This window comes from Eptatretus burgeri, unplaced genomic scaffold (assembly GCF_056783735.1).
Source record: "Eptatretus burgeri isolate ZD-2024b unplaced genomic scaffold, Ebu_testis_v1 Ebu_testis_scaffold_1026, whole genome shotgun sequence".
Taxonomy (NCBI): Eukaryota; Metazoa; Chordata; class Myxini; order Myxiniformes; family Myxinidae; genus Eptatretus; species Eptatretus burgeri.
The window spans coordinates 2,057-22,186 of NW_028222975.1; the positions used below are offsets into that span (position 1 = coordinate 2,057).

General features: G+C 35.2%; 1 long non-coding RNA gene across 1 annotated transcript; it reads left to right on the forward strand.

Moving 5' to 3' along the window:
• The first annotated feature begins 476 nt into the window (after positions 1–476).
• Positions 477–2,778, forward strand: LOC147006945 (uncharacterized). The gene is made up of 3 exons (XR_015054511.1): positions 477–1,988; positions 2,263–2,320; positions 2,610–2,778. It is a non-coding gene; the product is annotated as an uncharacterized LOC147006945 (long non-coding RNA).
• Positions 2,779–20,130: the final 17,352 nt, after the last annotated feature.

Consider the following 20,130-nt stretch of genomic DNA (forward strand, 5'->3'; position numbering starts at 1 on the left):
GAGGATTTTCCAGAGAGTCCGAGAGATCATTGATGAAAACCAGAAAAAGAACAGGGCCCAGAACGCTACCTTGAGGAACTCCAGCCTGCACAGGAAGAGGGGATGAAAGAACTCCATTTAGGGCCACACGTTGACTGCAACAGGAGAGGAAGTCTGCGAGCCATGAGTGGAGATGGCCTTGAATACCATGGGAAGAGAGTTTGGTGAGTAGGGCAGGGTGCCAGACTGTGTCAAAAGCACGTGATATGTCCAGGGATACGGCTCGGATTTCCTGTCTGGCATTGAGGACATCCATCCATTGATGGGAGAGCAGTAGCAGCATATCCAGGGTAGAGTGACCTGGTCTGAAACCAAATTGATGATTGGAAATCAAGCCATTGGAGAAGAGGAAGGATTTCATGTCTGAGGCGATGATGGATTCCATAACCTTGCTGATGATTGGGAGAAGGCTGATTGGTCTGTAGTTACAGGAGTAGGGAAAGAATACTGGTTCTGGCTCACTTTTCCCCATGTAAATGAATGGGGGATTTTCAGCCATGAAATTTTTCTTTTTTTTCCCCTGAAAAAATAAATCCCCTTTTTAGCCCAAGGTATATTTATTTGTCTCCCCTTTTAACCTGGAGCCTGGTGTTGGCTTAGTTGTTAGGGTGGCGGCTTGGGATCCCAGGGTCCTGAGTTCAAATCCCGTTGGCTGCTGAATTAACACCAGGGGGTTGACTCAGCCTGCCATCCTTCCGAGGTCGGCGAAATGAGTGCCAGTGTACTGGTCCCGGTGTATGCCCCGGTTAGAATAGGTGTACCATATCCCTGTGTGTCGTAAGAGGCGACCAGGGTTGGTGTCAGGAAGGGCATCCGGCCATAAAACATTGCCTCAAGAAAAAGCCAAACCCCTGCACAACAGGGAAAAATGGCTGTAAAAACGGTCATTTTTTTATTTCCCCTTTTAACCTAGGGGCTCTCTATTCAAATCGCCCATACAACAAGATAAAGATTTGTTAAAGGTGATTCTAAAGAAATATCTGAAACGTCTAAGCCTCGGGGCACTCTTTATCAAATAACCAATGCATATTGTTTAGCTCACTCATTGAACCTATAAACATTTGTTCATTCTCAAATTCCTTCAATAGTTTAATTTTCTTTGCACAATAATCCCCATCTAAAATATTGAAAAACAAAACATTTGAATCTTTATATTTTTTAAGATACCCCTTTTGTGCCATTACGAAATGATAAACTTTTCTTAATGATCTCATCTGGCCACCGCCCGAGTTGCAAATCATTTTTGTACATAAACCATGCCAGAAAAAAGTTTTGTTTCAAATGTTTTCAGTTCATGCCGTGAAAATGAGGAAGTGTTTTTTTGACACGGCCGTGCTGTGTGAATGAGGAAGTGGTTTTGGACTGTCATGCTGTGAAAAAATAGGAACTATTCTGTGAGACAAGGTCTCGTGTTTATATTTTATCTCAGAACACGAACTGAAAACATTTGAATCAAAACGTTTATGGCGTGGTTTATGTCCAAAAACGATTTGCAACTCGGGCGGTGGCCAGATGAGATCATTAAGAGAAGCTTGTCATTTCCTGTGCCCACACCCAATGATTAAGCAATTTCCTCATCGTTGCTTTATAAGCGGTTCGCCAGACAAAGTTTCTGCCAGACGGAATTTTCATTTTTACAACTGAGGCATGGACGATATTTCTTCCGATGAAGCCAACAGCCCACTACAGAGTTGGTAAGTTTGTGTATGCTTTTCTCTTTGAACGATGAAGCAAATGATTATTAATTAAATCATGATAATTCTGATATATATATATTTTTTCCCTGACAGGGCATTGGAAGAAATTGAGTTCACATATCACGACGTGGTTCATGAAATTAATACTCTTATTGAAGAGATCAATGATTTTAGAAGAGAATTGAAAGACATTTTCAATGAGTGGCATGAAGTCTTATCACGTCCTCTCATCTCGAAGGAATTAAACCAATGGTGAGACACGTGTGTGTGCCTCTCTCTCTGTCTGTCTTTCTACCTACCTCTCTCTGCTCTTATTGAAGAGGCCAATGATTTATAATGACTGGTCTCTGATCTCGAATGAATTAAACCAATGGTGAGGCACGTGTGTGTGTGTCTATGTGTGTGTGTATGTGTGTGTGTGTGCGTGTGTGTGTGTGTGTGTGTGTGTGCGTGTGTGGGTGTGTGTTGCTTTCCCTGTCTGTCTGTCTCTTCATCTATACCCTTGACTTATTTTTTTTTTTTTCAGCACTATCGCACAACATCAGCTGTTGAAGCAATCTTGTACAACACATGATTTTCTGGAGGTAAATATTTCTGAATTATTATTAATATCACTCGTACAACACATGATTTTCTGGAGGTAAATATTTCTGAATTATTATTAATATCACTCTCTCTTTAGAATGTCGCCTTATGTTGGTTGCATCATTAGTTTGGACGTGGTTTTGTCAGTACACTGGAATTCATTTTATTGACCTTGAAAGGATGACAGGCTCCTGGTGTGTTAATTCAGTGGTCAACGAGGCTTATTCATATTACCATGTAATTATCTTTATAGAACCTAATTATTATCCACTTTTTGTTTCAAAACAGAATATGGTGTCTGAGTTTCGAAATCACAAGGCATCTGAAGAAGATTGCTGGGAAAGATTGTACATTCTCGCAAATGAATATTTAATATTTTCAATATTAATAAATTATATTTGTTTTGTTTACAATTACTTGATTCTGAATTACAAGAAAAGAATAAAAGAGATGTAAAGGAGGGGTTGGGGGGGGAGGGGGAGGGGGGTAGGTGCGCTCCCCCAATGACCCATCACCCCCTCATCCCATCCCTCCCCTCCCCATGTGTGTGTGTGGGGAAGGGTGGGGGGTGGGATGAGGGAGGTGGTGGGTCAAAGGTGGGGGCGCACAGGGGGGATGAGGGGGTGGGGCTTGTGTGGGCGGGGCTTGTGTGGGCGGGGCTTCGGTGGGGGCTTGTGTGGGTGGGGTGTGTGTGGGAGGGGCTTGTGTGGGCGGGGTGTGTGTGTGTGGGTGGGGCTTGTGTGGGTGGGGCTTGTGTGGGCGGGGGTTTATGTGGGTGGAGCTTGTGTGGGAGGGGTTTATGTGTGTGGAGTTTTGTGTGGAGCTTGTGTAGGCAGGGCTTATGTGGGAGGGGTTTATGTGGGCAGGGTTTATATGGGCAGGGGTTTATGTGGGTGGAGCTTGTGTGGGAGGGGTGAATGTGGATGAGGCTTATGTGGATAAATGGATGGGTGGAGAGATGGGGGATGGGTGGATGAGTGGAGCTTGTGTGGATGGGTGGATAATTTTTTAATTAAATAAACATGTTGTGTGTGTGGGGAACTAATTAACTAATCACTAATTATGTGAATATGATGAATATGGGTGGAGCTTGTGTGGGGTTTGTGTGTGTGGAGCTTGTGTGGAGTTTTGTGTGGAGGTTGTGTGGAGCTTGTGTGGGATTTGTGTGGGGTTTGTGTGGGCGGGGCTTCGGTGGGAGGGGCGTGTGTGGGCGGAGTCAAAAAGGGGCGGAGTCAAAAATTTCAATTTATTGGAGCTTGTGGGGGGGTGTGTGGTGGGGTTTGTGTGGGGTTTGTGTGGGCGGGGCTTGTGTGGGCGGGGGCTTGTGTGGGTGGAGCCAAAAAGGGGCGGAGTCAAAAATTTCAATTTATCTTTGTCTTTTGTAATTCCTGTGAATAAAATGAACCTAAAATCTCTTCCCCTTCCAAATCATATATCTTATAAGTCCAAGGAACCGTATCTATTACATCAACAATTTTAAAAAGCTCGTTGGTCCATCTTTTCGTATAACCTTTTTCAAAATGAGATTTCCACTTATATATTCTTACGATATCACCAACTTTGAACTTAGGTTTTCTGGCATTAATCTCTTTTTCATATTTTAATTTTGTAAATGTTTCTGATGGCTTCATATTTGTTGACGTGTGAATCGTGTCATTGTACTTATCCACAATATCTTGAATAAAAGATGACCATTGTTGTGAACCGAGTTGTGTGAATTTTTATATAGTCTCTCTTTTAAGGTACGATTAAAACGTTCAACAACAACTGCCTTCCCTTCATTAAAGGTACTGTATAATGTAATACTGTTATTTTTAGAAAATTCATAAATGTCTTGTTATAAAACTCCCTACCCTCATCAGTCCACAATTTTTTAGGTTTTCTCTTACTTTTATTAAATATCTGTTGGAAGGCTAACATAAGAGTATTACCTGTTTTGTTTTTTAATGGTACAACCCACGCATATCTACTCCTCAAATCAATAACGGTTAAAGCATACTTGTACCCCTTATCATTATTGAGTTCAATCAAATCAGCAGACCAGATATAATCAACTTCCTTGGAATAAACTTTCCTTCTCTGAAACTTTGTGAATATTGGTTTATGTAATTCATCAGCTAATTGCTCTTCAGTCTTAATGGCATCATTAGAGCCTATAAGTTTTTTGAATTTCCAAGACCAAGTTTCAATTTAGCACTGATCATCTTCTTCACAATGAACCGATCAACTTTTTCTCTCAAGGTTGGATTTTGTATCAGAGACAAATTATACAACATTTCTCTATCGGCTTCATGCTTTTCTTGCAACGTTGTGGTATTCCCATAATCAATATCGTGTCTCATGCACACTTCATCAACTCTATTGATAGGCTTACTCCAGGATTTAGGATTATCTGCCTCATCTAATCTTTTATCCAAGTTTGTGCCTGGGCCACAGAAAGAATACCCTGGAAGATGTAATTCCCCTGGTATTCCAGTAGTTGTAAATTTACTTCCTGATAAAAACTTTTGGATATCTCCTCCTAGTTTGTGTTGGGAGATAAATTGATTTTTTTTTGAACCACACACCGAACATATACCTTTTTGTATAACCCTGTTATTTTTACTTTTAATATATGAAATATTTTTAGTATTAGTTTTCTTTTTACATTTGAGACAATAACTCATTTATTTATGAGAAAAATTCCTGCAGAGTGCAAAAACCTTTTTAGTTTCCAACATGCACATTTGAATCTTGATTTTTAAAACATAAAGAATCCTTAGAAATGCCTTCACTCTCTCCCCCATTTATTTAAGAAAAAAAAAATGAAAAACTTGAATTAAAATCCATATCTTGTCGATGTCAATAGTCTTGTCGAAAGTATTGCAAATAGACTTACCAATTCTTTGTTTTCCTCCTCGGTGGGTTGAGTTATTTTCTGTAATACCCTTAATCTTTTAATCTCACTGGTTTCCATATTTTGATATTTATTTTGTCTCGCTCTTTCCTCCCTCTCCTCCTTCTCTCTCTTCTCTTTTTCCTCCTTCTCTTTCTTCTCCCTCTCCTCCCTCTCCTTCTCTTTCTTCTCCCTCTCCTCCCTCTCTCTCTTCTCTCTCTCCTCCCTCTCTCTCTTCTCTCTTTCCTCCCTCTCCTCCTTCTCTCTCTTCTCTTTTTCCTCCTCTTTCTTCTCCCTCTTCTCCTTTTCCTCCTCTTCCCTCTCTTCTTCAACTCCTTCCTCATCCCTTACTATCCTTGAATCGCTTACACCCCATAGAATATTATACATATATTCATCAGGATTTCTTGTTATTCCTGTATCCAAAATAATTTTTTACAACAGGAAACCAATAAAATTTCTTTTGAATTTCTAAAAGAGCCTTACCTTTTCTTAACTTTATAATTTTTTCATTATTTAACATTCTAATTAAATCTAAAGTTGTCGGTTTATCAACATCAGCATAATGCCAATCTTTTATTGAAAATACCTCATTCTTATGTTGTAGAACATATTTATTAAAATACCGAATACCCTTTTCTTGAAGGTATGCTTGGACACAGAAATGATAATTTTCTTGAAGCCTTCTTGCTGTCATTTATGTATTAGAAATATATGTTAGAATAATATTATGGCACGAAACACCTCCCCATCTTCCCATAGTAAAATCATTTTGTATTTCCTTACTTATTATATATAATCCTGTTTTTTCTGTTTTCAGGAGATAAACAAGGGCAAAACCATTATTATATTTACCCTTATTAAATTCTTTTATTTGTTGTTTACTAATCGTGGCCCCACAAAACTCATTCTCGATACCAAGTGGATAATATTCTTCCTTACGAGACTGATTTAATTGTTCCAGGTCTTCGAGGTTAATTTTAAATGACCAATTATACCCTAAATCATTCATATCATACCCCCATTGTTCTATTCTCATACAAACGATACGCCCTTCTTTATAAAAAAATATTTTAATTCGAACTGTGAATTCTGTATGACCTGGAGATAATATCAACACTTCTGTATCTTTGGAATACACAGCCGTTTTATTTAAGGATATATATTGTGATAAATCGCTTAATCTCACCAAGTCATTCGCGTCAGTCGGGCTTGGATAATTTTTTAATTTATAAGCATTTTTCATGTTAATATTTTTGGTTATATTATATTTATGTCGTTCAGCCTGTGCCTTTGTGTAATAATTTGATAAATCAATATCCAGTTCTTGAGATAAACCAAAGATAGAACCATCTTTACCAACATAAGTCATTTATATTAGATTAAAAATAATATCATAAATTTTTTTATTTTTGTTGAGTTGAAATAACACATATAGGCATAATTGGCCACAACACTTGGAATTTAATTCTTGGACTTGAAATGTTTGATAAACACCATTCTGTAAGAATTTTATGACTTCAACAGGTGGTGGAAGACCAAAACTATCAAAATAATATTTGTCTTGACTATTAAAAATACAAACCCAATGAGAACCGTTCCCATTATTATCTTCTAAGTTCATAATAATATTCTTTGTATGTTTCGGCACATTTGTTAATTCATCTCTCATACAAATAACCACATTATGAATTTTTAATTTCTTACAATATTTGACAAGTTGTAAATTTGATGTTGTATTCTTTCCAAATTTTTTCAACCACTCATCAATGCTCATTTATTTATTAGAAAGATATAATCCATTACCTCTTTTCGTTAATTTTACACCTGCTTGTGCTATAGAAGAAAGCATATCTCCAACTAGCAATCTCGCTTTATCAGGCAGACCTTCAAGTTTTTCAGCAAAATCGACAATTACACCACTTCCACTAATTTGTTTCTCCAACTCTTTGTTATGTCTTTCCAATTCTTTTTGAGCCTGGAGTTGAGCCTTCCTTTCGTTGGCAGTTTTCACCGCTGTTGAAATACCACCCGTCAATGCTCCAACCGCACTTAAACCAGCAAATAAAGGAATTAGAAATGGGAGAAATCCTCCACTCGTCTCTCTTATTGAATATTTTTTCAACATTGGTTTTGTCATTTTAATTTTAAGTGAGCCAGTGTCATTCAAGATTTTAACCTGTTCTCTTGTGAGAAAAACATCAATTCTTACTGCTCCTTTTCTCTGAATTGTATTAACGTTAATCGTACAAGGCTTTTGATTTTGAACACAAGATGATAGTTTATGAAGATTGATTTGATTAACATATACCCCAGTTGGTACTTTGCCACTCATTTATTTAACAAAAAATTATGTGAGACTAATCATCACACCATTATCTGTATTAATCTGCAATTCTGTTTCTTCCAAAAGCAAACAATATGTATCAACTTCTTCACTCTCTCCTCTTTCAATGTATAGGGAAGTATCCACTCGATTAGACTTTATAGTTTCCTTTTGAGCGCTCAGGTCAAACGCATAGATTGTATACAAACTTTTAAATGCTGTCATATCCAAAATAGGTTCTTTATTTCCATTACTTTCACACACCTTTTGGTAAGACTTGTATGCTTCAGCAAAATCATTTTTTTCCCAATTAATTTCCAATCTATCTCGTGGGTAAAATGTTCCATCTAGAGAAACGCGAAGTTGTTTCACCTTAGCATTATCACTCAATGCATTATTCTTATCAGTCGCAGTATCACCATCTGGCTTTTTAAAAATGATCCACAGATATCGTGGCTTTCCTTCCAGAACACCCAAATTCCACGTGTAAGTTGTTTGATTGAGTTTAACGTGTTGACATCTTCTTTTGAGGTATGATACACTGAGTGGTTTCTTTGAGTTAAGTCTTCGATTCAACATCTCTTCTGTTTTAAGATTAGGAGTATATTCACTGATATACCAACTCATTTCCTCAATTACAAATTTATTCTGATCACCAAAAGCACTACCAACACCAAAAAGCAATCGATTTTCATTATCATTCCTTTGTAGTTGAAATCTAATTTTAAGGCCATACAGAACTTTATCATGATCACAAAATCCAAATATACCTTTAAGAGGAACTGCCACAGTAAAACTATTTTCTGCTTTTGTATCATCATTATACATTCCTTTCCTTTGAGTATACCCAGGGTCTGTGTTTGTTCCCGTTGACATATCAGGAATAAAACCTTCGACAGACCCCTTTCCCATTCTATCACTGAATGTATAGAGTGTAAATTTTATCATTTCAGATACAGCAGAGACATAATCAACCGCTTCAACTTCTTGTGTTCCAATATACAAACGCACACTATCAAACATTTTCCAGAAGAAATCATTTACAAGTGTAGCGTTTGTGTTATTCCCAGCCTTAGTGAATTTAAATTTACACAACAAGAAACTTTCGGAGAGATTCAAATAGGTTTGTTGATTATTTATTTCAAAACTTTTTGTACCATTCGTATTCCAGTCTGTTCCAGTTATTGCATTTACCTTGAAGTAATCTTCTTTTTTAGTGGAGTTTGAGATAATAATAGTATCATCCAAATCATAGATACTATCAATTGCTTCCATACTTGTATTTATTTAGGAAAAAAGATGTTAAAACTTTTGAAACCCTGATCCAAGTATTTGAATTATTTTCTGTCGTTCTTGGGGGACAACTGAGTTTTGCCTTTCTTAATTTCTTTTATTGCTTGTAATTTATGAGATTCCTTCTGAGCATCTTTTATACTCTTTACGGCACCTGCTACATTTCCCACAGCAGAAGCAGTTGAACCAATTAGATCTTTATGTTTAAGAATAGTTGAACCAATACCCATGAGAGTATCAATTATCCCATCTCCTCTAAATTGATGTCCAACACCCCTTTGTCTCTTAGGTTTATAGTATCCTCTACCAAGATACATACCTTCACCCTTGTAGTATGGGGAAAGGAACATCCCATCCCCTGTAATTATTTTATATTTTCCCAACTCGTGTTTCCTCAAAATAACCATCGTATTTATTTATTGGAAAACTTCACGTAGGTGAATTCTGATGGATATAACTTCTCCATTAAAAGAAATCACACGATTATCTTGGTCGGTTATCCTAAAATTTACTCTGTGTATGGTTTTTCCTGACACAGGTAGATAAACCAAATTTTTGGGTTCCATATTGAATTTATAACCAATTGGGGTTGAGTATGCGCTGAATGAAAATATTGTATTTGTTTTTTTCCCATCATTATAAGCACCATCAATCAAATCACAGTGAATTAACACCGAATTTATTCCTGAGGATATTTGAATGACATTATCACTGTAAAACGTCCCATTAGTTTCAATCTTTTTTGAGGAGAAACCCAATAACTCTCTAAATGAATTATCAATTGTGAAATCAACCTTGTAGTTATTTTTAACTTTAATCGTTGATTTTGAAGTATGTTTTTGAATGTTTATAACAATATTTTTGGTTCATCACCCTGTTCTTTCATAAGACGAGCAATTTCGGAAGATATTTGAGAAATCTCATATGCTCCGGGTGAGACTGTTATCGTTTTGTATCCACTTCCTGGATTATAACTAAACTTGTCATTTTTCTCGGTTATATTAAATAAGGTATTATAAGTTTCCATGGACAATAAAGATGCCTCATATTCTTTTGTTGTGTCAAGTTGTAGTGGGTATGGGAATGAAGATGTGTGGTCGCTTGTTGTGAAATTGAAACTAAGGATTGTGCTTCTCATCTTATTTAATATGAGATAAAATGTCTTTATATTGATATTTATTAATTATTTTCATGTTCATCAACTGGTCTAAAATGGCTGATGCTTCATTAAAACAATTGTTATTTCCAGCCTTCTTACTGCCTAACAACAATAACAGTCTATTAACTAATTGCGATGGGTCATTTGGAAGAAAACTAACACCTGAACCAAGGATACTTAAAGCCTGAATAATGTGTTTCTCCTTCTCATTCTTCCTACTTTTACCAGAAAGAATAACCTTATAATTTAGAGTGTTCAGCAGATCAATATATACTCTATCATCATTATTTTCCATATCCAATGGTTTATCAATATACTTTGATTCATCCCTCACAGTTGAACCTTGTCTTCCATCTTTTGTGAGAAGAAACATTAATCTCGGAGTTAGTTTAACAGGGGTTGAGCAGAACCCAAGAACCTTAATTCATCATTAAATATCAATACCTTTTCTTGAACAAGATGAAATATTGCTGATTGTTCTGTTGGAATGAGTCCTGCTTTGGTTTTTGAATCCGCTGAATATTCATTGTTTTGAAGAGCATTCACAATATAATCAGGGGGTCGATTAATCTCTTCCAGTTGTTGAAATAAACCTTCATCATCATATTCTAATTCTCCTAAATGCACTAATTCTTCCTCCGTCATTTGACTGAAATCTTTTAACATTTGAAGTTTTTTAGGAGTATATTCTACTGTGGGAACTGTGGAAACATCTTTCATTTTTTCTTGGGAAGTTTTTAAAAGTGGTTTAAAAAATTTCTCTTGTTTTCTTTCAAATGCTTCTTCGCCCGTTAGTTTCTGTCTGCGTTTCTTCTTTATGTCTTCCTGCTGTTTTACAACTTTTGAAACCAACTCTTGATGTTCCCTAAATCTTCTTGCTCTTTCTTTCGCATCCATTTATTTATTGAAAAATATCATTTAATATCTCATCTTGTTTCACAACAATATATTTATATTTTTCAGTCGTGTGTTTCATGTAATCCCCAAATTCCTTTTTACTACATAATGTAGAACAATTGTCTCTCCAAAAATTGTTTATATCTATTGAATTTAACTTGAATAAAATAAAAGTATTAGCATTGTTTCTGATGGAACGACGAGGAAGCTGAAAGTACGATTGACTAAGATAAATACAATTACAAGAAGAATGTCTCCCTCTTGTGTAGTAGCTGTCCATTACCGTTTGGTTTCTCTCATTAACACAATCATCAAAGATAACGAGGTTCTTTTTGGATTTATCCAAATCTTGGGGAGACGGTATATCATCCGTATTATCACTCAGAATACAAGTTATCGGTTTTGATTTCTTTTTACATCTCTGTGTATCACAAAATAGTTGTATTATATCTTCAATGTTAAAATCATTTAGGTTTTTTGAAGTTTAAATAAACCGATTATATCTTCTTTTTGAAGACCAGCATTAAAACCTTGTGAGAGTAGTTGATACTCTGGTTGAAAACTCGACTTTGTGAAAATTATTAAATTATCATAATCTAAAAAGTTGGGAGTGAGGAGCATCTTTAAAAGTAAGCAGGTTTTTCCACATCCACTTGAACCAACTATGAGGCATCTTAATGAATTTGGGAGATTTTTATGGTTGTCAAATTTTATCTTATTTTCCCAAATGGGTAAAAAATCATTCATTTATATATTTGGAAAACAGGTTATTTAATTTATTATTGGCTTTTTTCGAAATTCTATATTTTATCCTAAGTTCAGGTTTAATTTCAAGATAATCCATTATTTTATTTATGCAATATCTTGTGTTGATATTTCCCTGAAAATCACATCCATGAATAATATATAACAACAATCCTTTGAACATTTCTCTAATACGTTCAGTTTCTTCCCTTGTAAGGAAAGGTGTGTTCTCACCCTCGTACTTTACATTCATTTCTCCAATCAATCTTGTAAAGTAATTCATTTTTGGTGTAAATCTAAAAGAATTATTTTCCTTTTTATATTTTGGATTATCATTAATTAGAAGGTAATCACAGAATATACATTGTTTATAGGCTTTTGACTCTGTGTTTAATCCCCGTCTTTCACACGCAGGACAATTCTCAAATTTGTCATATGGAGAATCATGGAATTCAAGAGGCTCAAAATCGAGTAAACTATTCATATTTATAAAGTAAAACTTTACTTAAACTGAAATTCATCTTCGATATCATCTTCGATACTTTCAGAATCATCTATACTTTCATAACTATCATTTGAACACAAACTCTCGGTGTCATAACTATCGTTTGAATGCAAACTCTCGGTATCATAATCACTCTCATAATCTTCAAAATCTTCAGTTGAATATTGGCTCATTTAATTAGTAGAAAAAACATTACCATCGATATCGATATACATTTTTTCATTAACAGATTCAACTGCTACATTTTTTATATTAAAGGTAATTTTAAAATGATCCTTAACTACAATTGAACGAAATGTCATTTCACCTGATATATTAACATCCTTTATTTCATCAGGATTTATATCTTTAGGGTTGTTGAAAAAAATACAAATTTCTCCTTGCATATTACAGATGGTCTTATCTTTTCTTTCTAAAGCTTCATCCATAAGGTTTTTATTTTTTGATACCTTTTCTTGTTTCATTGCTTTTTCTAGTTTTGAATATATTGCCAGAAGGAGAGGAGAAACTTTTGTTAGAGATACCTTAATTGATGTTCTTCCAGGTATACTAAAAGCCCTTCCACTGAAGTAAATTGAAGAACTCATCATATCCACCATAATTGTTTTTATCCAATAGTTGTTATATTTATCTTTGTTCAATTTTACATCCTTGACATATTTCTCAGCATCTTTAACAAATGAAGAGATTGATTGAAACTTGTCTTTTGTGTCTTGAAACATTGTATTTATTAAGTGAAAAAGTTGGAGGATAAAATGGTTTTAAGCACAGATTCACCTGTAAAATAAACGAAATTTTCATCAAGAAAATTTTAGTTTAAGCACAGATTCACCTGTAAAATAAACGAAATTTTCATCAAGAAAATTTTAGTTTAAGCACAGATTCACCTGTAAAATAAACGAAATTTTCACCAAGAAAATTTTAGTTTAAGCACAGAATTCACCTGTAATTAAACGAAATTTTCATCAAGAAAATTTTAGTTTAAGCACAGATTCACCTGTAAAATAAACGAAATTTTCATCAAGAAAATTTTAGTTTAAGCAAAGTTTTATTATATAAATATGGTGAATACAACATACTGCGATGTTTGTAATCACGAATATAAACATTATAGAAAACACCTCCGAACCAACAAACACACATTTAATCTATTTCACAAAATATCCCCTCTTGAGTTGGAAAGAAAACATTGTGATACCTGCTCAAAGGATGTTTTGAAGAGTAGTTATAATAGGCATCTTCAATCACAAAAACACAAGAAAAATGAGTTTAAAGTAAAGGGAGACTATTATATTGAAAACACTGATGGGGCATTTAAAGGGCATATAAAAATAAGGATTTTTCAATTTGGAGAACCCGGTCCATCATCAATAGTTGAATCAATTGAAATAGTGAAACCTGATGTTGAAAAATTTATTAAAAAGACATTAAAAGAAATGAAAACTTTAAAGTTTTATATGGGAGTGAAAATGAATATGAAAAGACAAGATGAAGAACAAACTCCTTATATGAGGACAGATCTTCATTTTATAACATCATTTCAAGATTTTTTGAATAGTGGGGTTTATGAAGAACTATCAAGACAAGAGGAGGATGTTGATAATACAGTGGTAGGAAGTGGATTCAATATTAAAAAATCATCTTTTTAGATATACACATTCTAAAAATCAAACCCTCTTAAAACTTCTTCTTATATTGAATTACCAAAAGAAATAAAAGCGAAAGAAGGCAGTTGTTAATATTAAGAATAATGATAATAAATGTTTTCTCTGGTCTGTTCTTGCTCACTTACATCCACCAAAATGTAATTCAGAAAGAGTAAAACAATATATGAAATATGAGAATACCTTGGACATTAAAGATTTTAATTTCCCAATGCCACTAACAGATATTCCTAAATTTGAGAAAAAGAATAATCTTTCTATTAATGTATATGGATTAACGGATACAAACAAAGTTCAAATATTAAAAATTTCAAACAACTATAAAAATGAAGAAACACACATTGATCTTTTATATTTTAGTGTTGGAAAGAATTCACATTACACATACATCAATAATTTATCAAGATTAATCTCTTCTCAGGTATTCAGAACAGCAAACAAAATATATCCTTGTAAGCGATGTCTTAATTCATTTCATACAAAAGAACGATTAGAACAACATTCAAAATATTGTAGTAATCATAAATCAGCTGTAATTACAATGCCTAAACCTGGTGAAAAGATTTCTTTTGAAGATTATAATAAATCTATCATGCACCCATTTGTGATATACGCTGATTTTGAATGTATCCTTAAAAAGATAAATACTGCTTCTCCTAATCCAAAAGAACCATATACAAATAAATATCAAAAACATATTCCTTGTGGTTTCTGTTATTATATCAAATCATCTGTTGGAGAAAAGTATAATAAACTTGAACAGTATAGTGGAAAAAATGCTTCACAAGAGTTTGTAAAACGATTAGAAAAGGATTGTATAAGACTAACTAAATTAATGAAAGAAACAAATGAACCGATGAAATTAACCATAGAAGAAAAATTAGAATTTAGAAAGAACAATATCTGTCATATTTGTGAGGAGGAAATTGAGGAGTCTAAAGTTAGGGATCATTGTCATCTTACTGGTAAATATAGAGGTCCCGCTCATTCCTGTTGTAATCTTAATTATAAATTACCTTCTTTTATTCCAGTCTTTCTTCACAACAGCGCCAACTATGATACACATCTATTTATAAATGAACTTTCAAAAACACCAGGGAATATTTCTGCCATAACAAACACAAGTCAAAAGTATATTTCATTTACAAAAATGATATTCACAAAACCTATAACTCGTATAAGGTTTCTTGATTCTTACAAGTTTATGGGAACGCCACTAGCCAACCTCGCATCAAATCTAAGCTCCACGGGCTCTTTTCCAAATCTTAATTCATTCTTTCCAAAAGAGGAAATTCTAACTAAAGAGGAAATTCAGATTAAAGAGAGAATTCAAAGTAAAGAGGAAATTCTAATTAATGAGGAAATGAATGAAGAAATTCTTACTGAAGATGAAATTCTAATTATACAGAAAATTCGAACAAAGAATGAAATTCTAACTAAAGAGGAAATTCTGATTATAGATGAAATTCTGATTAAAGAGGGAATTCTAACTAGAGAGGAAATTGAAACAAGGAATGAAATTCAAAGTAAAGAGAAAATTCTTACAAGTAAGGGAATTTATCCTTATGGTTATATGGATTCATTTATGAGATTTAAAGAAACACAACTTCCTTCAAAAGAAAGTTTCTATAATAACCTTTATGAAGAAGAGATAAGTGATAAGGAATATAAACACGCAGAAGAAATTTGGAAAATATTTAAGATAAAGAACCTTGGAGAATATCATGATTTGTATCTAAAAACAGATGTTTTATTGTTAGCTGATGTGTTTGAAGCTTTTAGATCACTCTGCCATAATAAAAATTGTTATGGATTAGATCCTGCCCACTATTTCACAGCTCCTGGTTTAGCTTGGAGTGCAATGTTGAAAATGACAAAACAAGATATAGATTTAGTCAGTGATGTAGATATGCTTTTGATGATTGAGAAGTCTAAGAGAGGTGGAATATCACAAGTATGTTCAAAAAGATATGCTAAAGCAAATAATAAATATCTTCCAAATTATGAGAGTGAAAAAGATAGTAATTATTTGATGTACTTTGATGCTAATAATTTGTATGGATGGGCAATGTCTCAATCTCTGCCTTATGGTAAATTAGAGTGGGTGGAAGAAAAGGATTATGAAAAGGCTTTGATGAATATTGTTATTTCTTCTCAAGAGAAATTGAATGACAAAGAAGAAGGTTATTATTTTGAAGTTGATTTGAAGTACCCGTGTGATCTTCATAATAAGCATAAAGACCTTCCTTTTGCATGTGAGAAAGAAACCCCAAAGAAAGAATGGTTCAGTGATTATCATAAAAGTTTTAATATTAAAGGCAAATCAACAGAAAAGTTATTAACAACATTCTATGATAAAGAGGGATATGTTTTGCATCAAAGGAACTTGAGACAATATTTATCTGCTGGGTTGAGAGTAGCTAAAATTCATAGAGTTTTAAAATTTAAACAAAGTCCTTGGATGAAAAAGTATATTAAATTCAATACAGATATGAGAACAAATACAAAAGTAAAATTTGAAGGGGAATTCTATAAATTGATGAATAATGCTGTCTTTGGAAAGACAATGGAGAATGTTAGAAACAGGCAAAACATTAGATTTGCAACATCTTGGAAAGAAGCTTCTAGATTGATAAATAAACCAAGTTTTGAGAGAGAAGAGGTTTTTTCAGAGAACTTTTCTGCTATTCATATGAAAAAGGAAAGTATTGTCATGGATAAACCAATTTATATTGGAACAGCAGTTCTTGATTTATCAAAGATATTGATGTATGATTATTTGTATAATGATTTAAAGAAAGAGTATGGTGAAAATGCTTCATTGTTGTATATGGACACTGATAGTTTTATTCTAGATATAAAAACTGACGATGTTTATAAAGATATGAAGAAAAACATTGGAGTATATGATACAAGTAATTTTAGTAAGAAGAGTGAGTTATTTTCAAAAAAGAATGAAAAGGTTATTGGCAAGTTTAAGGATGAGTTGGGTGGAAAAGTAATGAGTGAGTTTATTGGATTGAGAGCAAAGGCATATGCTTATAAGTATGGTGATCAGATTGATAAAAGGTTAAAGGGAATAAAGAAATATGTAATAAAGAAATCAATAACTTTTAGAAATTATTATAATTGTTTGATGAATAAGAAAGAAGAATATAGGAAAATGAATACAATAAGAAGTTATAAACATAAGATATATAGTGAAGAAGTAAATAAAAAGGCATTAGGAGCCTTTGATGATAAGAGATTTATTTTAGATAATGGAATAGATTGTGTTCCATATGGATATTGTATGATAGAGTGTATAAAATAGATTGTGTTCCATATGGATATTGTATGACAGAGTGAATAGAATAGATTGTGTTCCATATGGACACAAGTTTTAACGATGGGAAGATGGGTTAGGGTTTTTAAGGGCTACCGCCGCGTTTTTCACAATATATAAATGGTCGAACCAAGTATTAGTCAAACTAAAGAGTGGAGAAAATCTCAGTCTTGGTATATAAATGGAAAACATAATGAATGTGAAAAATATCAAATAAGTCTTATTGAAAAAATATCTAAAACAAAGGTAAATAAAACAAATATGCGAATCAATTTAAAAACCAATAAGTTAGAGGATGTAAAGAAAATAATAAATATGTTTGAATGGACTGAAAAATTTGATGGTTATCAATTGAACAATGGAAAAATAATTTACTACAATATCAAAATGATATGCAACTCAGGAGGTGGTCAGATGAGATCATTAAGAGAAGTTTATCATTTCGTAATGGCACAAAAGGGGTATCTTAAAAAATATAAAGATTCAAATGTTTTGTTTTTCAATATTTTAGATGGGGATTATTGTGCAAAGAAAATTAAACTATTGAAGGAATTTGAGAATGAACAAATGTTTATAGGTTCAATGAGTGAGCTAAACAATATGCATTGGTTATTTGATAAAGAGTGCCCCGAGGCTTAGACGTTTCAGATATTTCTTTAGAATCACCTTTAACAAATCTTTATCTTGTTGTATGGGTTATTTGATAAAGAGTGTCCCGGGCTTAGACGTTTCAGATATTTCTTTAGAATCACCTTTAACAAATCTTTATCTTGTTGTATGGGTTATTTGAATAGAGAGTGCCCCGAGGCTTTGACGTTTCAGATATTTCTTTAGAATCACCTTTAACAAATCTTTATCTTGTTGTATGGGCTATTTGAATAGAGAGCCCCTAGGTTAAAAGGGGAAATAAAAAAATGACCGTTTTTACAGCCATTTTTCCCTGCTGTGCAGGGGTTTGGCTTTTTCTTGAGGCAATGTTTTATGGCCGGATGCCCTTCCTGACGCCAACCCTGGTCGCCTCTTACGAGACACAGGGATATGGTACACCTATTCTAACCGGGGCATACACCGGGACCAGTACACTGGCACTCATTTCGCCGACCTCGGAAGGATGGCAGGCTGAGTCAACCCCCTGGTGTTAATTCAGCAGCCAACGGGGCTTGAACTCAGGACCCTGGGATCCCAAGCCGCCACCCTAACCACTAAGCCAACACCAGGCTCCAGGTTAAAAGGGGAGACAAATAAATATACCTTGGGCTAAAAAGGGGATTTATTTTTTTAGGGGAAAAAAAAGAAAAATTTCATGGCTGAAAATCCCCCATTCATTTACATGGGGAAAAGTGAGCCAGAACCAGTATTCTTACCCTACTCGTATCCATTGCTCGAGCCTGGTCAGCTACCTTTTCAAGAGTGGGTTGCGCTTTCTCCAGTAAGCGTTGCCGTATGGGGGCTGACCTGAGCCCTTGGATGAACGCTTCTCTGGTCGCTTCATCTCGGTGTTCCTCGGCGGTTACGGCCCGGAAAACTGAAGTCTTTTCCCAACTTCCTCAGAGCTTGCAGGAACTGATCGATTGTCTCCCCGGCTGCTTGCTTGCGTGTGTTGAGAAGATGTCGTATGTACACCTCGTTCTTGCGCTTCACGTAGAGCGCCTGCAGCACGTCGATCGCTGCATCGTAGGTGTCAAACTCCGAGAAGAGCCTGAATACACTGGGCGAGACATGATTCACAAGGGCGGCCAATTTGTCGGCTCCTTTTCAATGATGGTCAGATAGTGTGAGAAGGAACGGAACCAATGCGCCCATTTCATTTCCGAGTCAGTCGCGTTTGGGTCTGCGTCGAACCTCTCCGGTTTGTAGATCTTGTCCATCGTTGGTTGAGAGAGCCGAAGGGATCAAGTGGAATAAATTGAAATGAAAGCGAGGGAAAAACCTTCAGAGTGTAGGCTTTATTCCACTTGATTGAAGCCGCTTCTACGGGCACATCAGGGGATACAGGTGCAGCAAGGAGTACAAATGTAGCAATGTATACATGTGCAGTAGATCACCGCAAAATAAATCAGCAATTAGCACGGATTCCGGTATACTCTCAATTTAGACCATTCAACGAGCACCAAGTGGACCGCTGCCGTAAATGTCAATGCCCCAGGGACAATCCCCCCGACCGCGCGGAATCTTGGCTTTATCTATCCCGTGCGTGAGCCACGCGACATGTGATCACGCGTCACGACCTACAATTCATCAAAAAGTGTCTGCTGTTTTCACATGTATAACGTCTGGGCTGTGCCAAGAGAACAGTGTACTGAAGGAGGGATGCACAGAAGGGAGTTTTATGGAAGGGTTTTAAAATCACACGGTTGAATGTGGAGTGGTTTTGCTTCGGTAGCCATGCTGGTTGGCGAACGAGAGGGGTATTGATTGTGAAGCTCCTGGTGTTGGATGCTGTTGTGAGGTTTTGTGTTCATTTTAGTACATTTTGAACCTCCATAGTTTATAGTTAATTAGAGAGAGGTGTGCGAAAGAAAAGGTGAGCGAGTGGTGAAGTGCAGGTGAGCATATGCTTCAGTGGTGACGGTAATGGTGTGATGTGATTGGCCAATCCTCTCCACAATGTGTTTGAATCTCAGCTTAGCTCAGGGATGAGATGAAAGTGAAGTCCATTTGAGGGGGGGGCGAGCTATCGCAGGCATTGTGAAGGTAATCTTCTGGTTGCTCAACCCAGCAAGTTTTAATGGTTTGGTAGCTATTGGGTTGAAATGCGCATGGAGTTGGTATTTTAAAACGCGTTTTTTTAATATCTTCACGGCCACCGTATCTGCGAAGATTCGTGCTCTTTGTGTACTGTACAATTTTACCGACATTGGACAACAGTTTGGATGGTGAGCGACGCGGGACCGAGGGGCGGAGGATTATGGGATGTAGAGGAATGGTTGCTTAGCAACGACATCGATCTGGAAGGAAGGAGTGGTGGTGGAGGTGAAACAAACCGCCAGAGAGCACGAACTAATGAAGCAAAGAGAAGGA